The following is a 7,839-nucleotide window of genomic DNA, read 5'->3' as shown; positions in this document are numbered from 1 at the left end:
ATATGTCTACCATTTAGAATATTTGGGGTCAACTTTAAGCTGAGTCAGAAAGTAACAGTTAAACATAACATTTCTGTTAGCCTGGGATATGGACGCACCATTTTAATTAGTTTAGGATACTGAATGCACTCAAAATTACTTTAGGCCACTGGACGCACCTGGGTAAATAGTTCAGGGTGCTGGACACACCATAGCCCTTTAATTTTTGCCACTTGAATGGATAATCAAGTTTCTATTACATCGCCGTCCCTGGCTCCCAATGGAATATCTCGATGTGCTTCAACCCCTCTTCAATTTTTTCAGATGTTTTATTCTTTTCTCAACTTTCTGGAGATTAATGCAAATCGTTTGAATTTCAAGACTTTAATTACAATCTTGAGAGTTGTTTTGTTCTAAATGGATTATGAATATTATTTATTTGGATATTTGCTAAGACTTGTTTTGAATTATTTCCGGATAATTTTAATGTGTGAAAATGTAAAATTATGAAATGTAATTTTCAGGTATGAATGAAATTTTTTTACATGTGATATTAGTAGGTCATCACCATTTGGGCAGCAAAGCCCATCCTGCCCAGCTCACCCATGCCCAGCACAGCCCAAAATGGTCAGGGCTTCTATGGGCATGGCCGGGTTTTGCAGCCCGTTCATATTTCAGGATGGGCATCGGGCAGGGGTCCTGCCCTATTTAGCCTTGCCCATGTACACCCCTATGCTTCACTACTTGATTGTGGCTCATCAAGAGAGTCCAAAACGCTCCTTTTGACGTTAGAAATCACGACGCAAAATGAGAGGACATCCAATAATAATATGTATGGAGGCAACCTAAGATATACAATAGTTAGTTGACTAATTTGATTAGATTAAGAAAATTAGTTAAGTTAATTATTTATAATAACTAGATATTATTTTTTTTAAAATATCCTTACTAATCAAGTTTAAAAAAACTTCACTCGCGTGTTAAGGTAGGGAGGTTTGAAAAACTACGGAGACAAAAAGAACTTTTTTATTATATTGGATTATGAAAATAGCCAAATAAGGATGAGAAAGAGGAAATCAAAAAATTCAGAAGAAAGAACCTTGAAATTTGAAGATATATTAGATGGAAATGGAAAAGAATAAGCTTTTATTCTAAATTATAAGACTTGACAAATAGAAGAAAAGTAAAAGGAAAAAGTAGCTTTATCCACTTCCCCCAGCAAAGTTGATAACGCAGGATTTCAAATCCACAACCTAACTGGCAGATCACGATAAAAATATTAAAAAAAATATGAAGGGTTTTTCTTTTTAAAAAAAGATGCAACTAATAGGGAGGATTACAGTAAGGTCCAAACAAAAAAAAATCAGTAGATCCAATAACAAGTGAGTAGTTATTATTTATTATCTTAAAATTTGTCCTTATATTAATTACAGGCTGCTCCATTGTTGTTAAAAATGTTTAATGATTATGTTGCTTATTTGGAACGTTGGCTAACTAATACATCCAATACACCTAATTTTAAAAAAAAGTGGGCAACAGTAATTAAAAATATAGTGACTTGTGATGACCTGTATCATGCACACTAAGTGAATGGGTTTTCATATATTCTTTCGGTCCTAGATATAAGACCCTTTTTGTAGTGTAAATTACACTACAAAATGATTCTTATATTTAAGATTGGAGGAGTATTATATTAAGGACTCATGGAAACTTGCTTTACTATTGATTTTAGCTTAGGAGAGTCCAAAACGTTCCTTTTGACATTAATGAACACCCTAAGCTTATCAAATCCGATATTGATATCTTATTTGAATGGTTTAAATTTCAAATTTCAAATTAATTATTTCTAAATAAAAAAATTATATTTAAAAAATGATAGTTGAGATGTTATCTTTATTTTATATTCTATACCTATTAAAATAATTTATATTAAACAAATAAAAATTAAAAAAATTAAATCTGAATGAGTACCGTAATTGGTTCCAACTCAAGTCATATATATGTGTGTGTGTGTGTATATATATATATATATATATAACTGGAGAGGATGATGGAATTAAATTGCAAGGTTTTAGTGTGTGTTTGGTAATTCCGTTTCAAGTATGGACTCTTATCAGTATCATGATCTACGGATGATGTTGCTATACATGTATGAGTGGTAATTGATATTGACAGAGAACAATCGTCCAAATGATATCGCCGTCTTTGTTTTTCTCCCACTGGCTCTCTTATGTCTTCATAATAAGTTGCTTATCCTTATTGACTTCCCCTTCTTCTCCCTGGCCTTTCACTATTTGTTTGTTTATATGTATCCCCTCACCTGCACTCAACTCCATTCCTTCATTCAATATAATATATCATCATCACTCGCTCTAATTTCGCAATCTTATTATCTCATCTCCATGGCTCCACCCCCTACAGCTTCCACTTCCTCGTCGGAGCCTCCCAACCTTCACGCCTCCGACATCGGCAGCATCAAATCCTTTGCCGAGTCCAATGGTGTCTCCCCCATCCCTTCCTCCTATTACTCTATCGCTGAACCCCAAGACAACGTCGCCGACCACCTCGCATCCTCCATCCCCCTCGTCGATTTCTCCCTCCTTACTTCCCACGATCCTCAGCTTCACGCCGATGCCGTATTCCGGCTAGGCAAGGCCTGCGCTGAGTGGGGCTTTTTCATGGTAAACTCGCAAATTTTTCTCTGCTTCCTGTCCTGCAATCCCTTCCTGTTTGGCGTTAATGATCTGTACATATGATGGCAGCTCACGAATCATGGGATGGAGGAGGTGATGAGCACGGCGCACGAATTCCATAACTTGCCGGAGGAGGAAAGGAAGGAATTCGCCGACAAGGGTCCCTTGGCACCCATCCGACACGGCACCAGCTTCTTCCCTGAAGCAGAGAAGGTTCATTACTGGAGAGATTACCGCAAGGTGATCATGCACCCAGAATTCAATTTCCCTCACAACCCTCCTGGTTTTAAGTAAGCTCATCAACTCTCTGTTTCCTCTGATTTTTGGATTGACCTCTGTATAATCCACTCTATGTCACCGTCTGTACAGGGAGGTGGCTTATGATTATAGGGCAGTGGCGAGGACATTGCTCCAAGGGATATCGGAGAGTTTGGGATTAGCACCCACGACCATCGTGGAGTCCGCTGCTTTTGATTCTGGTTTACAGATTTTCGTCGTCAACCTTTACCCTCCTTGCCCTCAGCCAGACCTGGCCTTGGGTATGCCTTCTCGCACCGAGCACTGCCTCCTCAGCCTGCTCTACCAGAACGGAATCGGAGGCCTGCAGGTCAAGCACTACGGCAAGGGGATCAACGTCGATCCTCTTCCCAACTGCCTCATCGTCAACACTGCAGATCAACTTGAGGTCCCTCCCACACCTCATCTCCTAATAATTAAATATCTACACACATAACGCTCACTTTTCAATATTTATATTCACTTGATACACGCGTTAACATTGATTCTTGATTGATTAGGCGGTGAGCAACGGTATTGAACAACAAAGACATAAGGATAAGTCTGGCAATGGCGAACGGGCCAGAACTGGAGAAGGAGATAGGGCCGGCGCCGGAGCTGTTGGAGGAAGAGGAGGCATTGTACAAGAACATAAAGTACAGGGACTACTTCCGGCTTCAGCAGCAGAGCAGCTTGGAGGACAAAAGCGGATTGGATGACATTCGGGTCAATCCTCAAAACTGATATATGCCAATATGTCATCATCACTACGAATTGATCGTTCATATCCATGTATATTGGTGTACTGGATGCATGTGATCACGGCTTTTAGTGTTTGTACAGGCCGCTTCTGGTTACTGGTTCAATACTCAATAATGCAGGATTTCAAATCAAATCCACAACCTGGCTGATGGCAGATCAATTAGTAGCAGATTATATGCTTAGCTAATATTCAGGACACGATTTCTATCCCAACTTCAACGCCATCAACATATAAAAATAGAACATTCTTAGGATTTAAAAGCCCAAATCTATTGATATGCAAGTTTCCTGACGCATATGGATGGTGGAGAGATAGACCGCGGGGCCAAGATTTCAAGTAGGAGATTTAATATTATACTGTTCAGATTTTTTTCCCCAGGAATGTTCAGAATATTGACAACAGATATTATTATTTGTTTATTTATAAACATGTTTTTCTTTACGATCAGGTTTAAAAAATAAATTATATTATGTACGGCATAGTTTTATCTCAAATTTTATTATGTATATTATTGATGGGTATTATGTTGTTTAAAAAAATAACTGCGAATAAACATATGAAACAGATAAAACATCACAAATTCTACAAGTTTGCGCATCGAGCAACTCATTGTCACGCTCTGAACTATAAAACTTGATATCAGTCGTATAGTGTATAATCTATATATAAAAAGCGTGATTTTCTGCAAATTTTATATTATATTACATTATAGGTATAAAATTTTAAATTCTATTCCATTCTGCCTGCGAAACGGCTCCTCAAATCAAATCTATGTAGAAATTCGATCCCCATTTGACGAGGGTTGACGAAGGCCCAAAGCGCTATGACTCTTCTTCTTCACGATGCCCAACTCTGCTTTGGCCCTTCAGAAACTTGCACGTGTACTAGCGATGACGTGCATCGAGCCACGTAATTGAACAAGGCAGAATTCATTCCTTCAGTTACACTTTGACCAAAAGAATAAAATATAGAAGGAATCTATGCTCATGGAACTCTATTTTGGACTTCAAACGACTAATAGATATTTCCTCCAGATTCATTCTTATCCCCTAACAAAGTTCTACATATCCATAGGTTCATATAATTGATCGGAATCATTTCAGAAGTGTTGGATCATCAAACACAGACTTGCACAGAAGAGCAGAAATGGTGCCAGAGCGTCAAATTTTCAATATTTCAGGACCTACTTATCTCAAATCCGTCATGAAAACTATATACTCGTCTGATATTTAATATTAGACCTATTTAATTAATTTGATTAGATTAAAAAAGTTAGATAAGTTAGTTAATTATAAGAAATATGACTTGTTTGTCTTAAAACACCATAATCATCTTCGTTAATATCCCCTCTCTCTTCTATTTGATTATAGTTGAGAAAATATCCATAGAGATAATTTAAAGAAAATTGATAAATATAAGAAACAGGTCTTATATTTAGGACCAAAATCAACTCAACAATTATGTTATATATTAAAGATAGAAGGAGCGCAAGCTCAACACATTTAAAGCGTTACTATATATATACACATACTACTTTTATTCATTAATATAAGACTTAGTTGATTAATTTAGAGAGATTAAGAAAATTAGTTAAATTAGTTATTTTTTATAAATAAGTACTCCTCCGGTCTTTATTATAAGACCCAATTTGACTTTTTATTTGGTCCTAATTATAAGACCCAATCCATTTTGTCTCTTATATTTATGCATTTTTTTCCAAGATAATCCTTCTAATAATGATAGTTTTAGCCAATATATTTAATTAGCAAGGATATTTTAGGAATGATAACACTTATTTATTATAAATAACCAATTTAACTTACTTCCTTAATCTCCTCAAATAAGTCAATTGGGTCTTATAATTAGGACCGGAGGAGTATTATCTTTCCTAGAATACCCTTACTAATCATTTATATTAGTTAGAATTACTATTTGATGAAACTTTTAACATATGTAAGGATTACTTTGGAAATAAATAAATAAATATAAAAGACAAAATAGATTAGGGTGTTATATTTAGGATCAAGTTGAAAGTCAAACAAGCTCTTATAATAAGAAATGGAGGTAGTATATATATATATTTATGGGTTCTCATGCATGCAGGAATAACGCAAACCACAGAAGATGCGTCCTGGCTTGCTTGGTTCAAGGAGTGTACGTTCATGAACACGACCGCCGAATGAAACGGCCCGGACCCAAATCTCTGGCTCCTCTCTGGTGGCACTTCTTCCACTTTCATCTCATCGAAACTCTCCACGATAGCTCCGATCACTCTGTCGTCGGAGCCGTCCTCCAGCTCAACTCCAAATCCGGCGACGTCGTCAGCAATTCCCCAAAATACGTCATCGCATTCCGAGGAATCATCACCACCCCTCCGGCCCCACCTCTCTACAGTGACTTCCTCTTATGTATCCGGTCCTTCTTCGGCATCCTCTACAACAGCACCCGCTTCCGAGGTGATGAACTGGTGATCCCTGAAATCTCTTTCCATAGTTTTCCCATATACGAGCTAACAAGAGTATATAATGCCCATGGCTCAAGGTTCAAAACGGAGTGCTTTATACGAATGAAAAATGTGCTGTATACTATTCCTTGAGATTCATCCTTATCTCCAAACGAAGTTCTACATAATTGATCGAGATCATTTCAAACATGCTGCATGCAGCATATTGGCAGCGCAGATCAAACAAATTACTCGATATGGTACGAGAGTGGTAAATTTTCAATATTTGAGGACCTACATTTATAAATATATATCTCAAACCCGTTGACTGGTACGTTGTTGAACTCTTAAAATCTGTTGCCACATGAACTAACAGCAACAATAATACTCTTCCATTCCTTAATATAGGATCCAATTATTGAATTAGTTTTGATCCTAAATATAAGATCAATTTCTCATATTTATCAATTTTCTCTAAATTACCTCTATGGATACTCCTTCAACCATAATTAAGTAGGAGAAGAAGAGGGGGTATTAAGAAAAATGATTATGGTATTTTAGAAAAAACGTGTCACATTTCTTATAATTAACTAACTTACCTAACTTCTTTAATCTAATCAAATTAGTTAAATGGGTCTTATATTAAGGATCAGAGGAGTATTTAAAGCGTTATATTTATTGGGTCAAGTGCATGCACGCAGGAATAACGCAACGCAGACCACCAGAGGGCGCGTCCTGATGGCAGGCTTTGGTTCCAGGTTTATTAACTAACATGAACACGGCCGCTGAGTGAACCGGTCCAGACCCAAATCTCTCTGGTCCTTCCCTGGTTCCACTTTAATCTCGTTGAAACTCTTCACGGCAGCTTCCACCACTCCGTGATCGGAGCCGCCGTCCAACTCAACTCCAAATCCGAGCCATCATCGCCGCCACTCTACACGACTTCCTCTTATTGCATCCGGATCTCGCCATGCTTATCAGTCACCGTGCTTCGAAGTGGCTCGTGGGCTTAAACAATGGTGGCACCCTAGTTGGCGTTCTCACCTATATGTGAAGTTCTGTAACAAAGTAATCATAACTTGACAAGTTTCTAGATGAAGCCGGCAAAAACATAGAGGATGAATACTGAATTCACTTCTCATAATTAATATTTGACACGAAAGAGGGGCTTGCTTTTTCATCCCATTGTATTTCCCTCCTTGCTTCACACTTCAAACGCTTTAAAAGGTATTTGAATACAGGATGATGAAGATGGTCGTTCGTCCAACAGTTATAGCGACTTGTGGTCAGTAAATGAGAAAACAAATGCATGTGCAAGTCCAAGATGTTCTGTACAATATAAATCATTTTAGTAATGGTCCAAGACGTTGCATGCTGTATCCATATATCATGATCAGGATATGATCTTGCTATTGCTATTAATCTAGAAGACTCTGCTATAAGTGGTAATCGATATTGCCATTAAAAGAAGATAACAAAAGTCCAAATGATATCGCCGTTTTTGCTTTTTCGCCAACTTACTCTCTTGTCTTCATAAAAAGTTACTTATCATCATTGAGTTCTTCTTCCTCCCTCAGGCCTTAATTGTTCGTTTATTTATAATTAAATATCCCTTACCTCCCCACTTCACTCTGCTCATTCCTTCAATAATCACCACTCACTCCGAGTTTACATATCTTATGCCC

The 7,839-nt window shown here is 37.4% G+C and overlaps 1 pseudogene; it reads left to right on the top strand.

Moving 5' to 3' along the window:
- Positions 1–2,381: 2,381 nt before the first annotated feature.
- LOC114761539 (protein DMR6-LIKE OXYGENASE 2-like) lies at positions 2,382–3,692 on the top strand (annotated as a pseudogene).
- Positions 3,693–7,839: the final 4,147 nt, after the last annotated feature.

This window comes from Neltuma alba, unplaced genomic scaffold, assembly GCF_004799145.2.
Source record: "Neltuma alba isolate B1F8T4 unplaced genomic scaffold, ASM479914v2 tig00011124_pilon, whole genome shotgun sequence".
Lineage (NCBI taxonomy): Eukaryota > Viridiplantae > Streptophyta > Magnoliopsida > Fabales > Fabaceae > Neltuma > Neltuma alba.
Note: the sequence above shows the minus strand (reverse complement) of the source record. Positions and strands in the feature narration are given on the sequence as shown.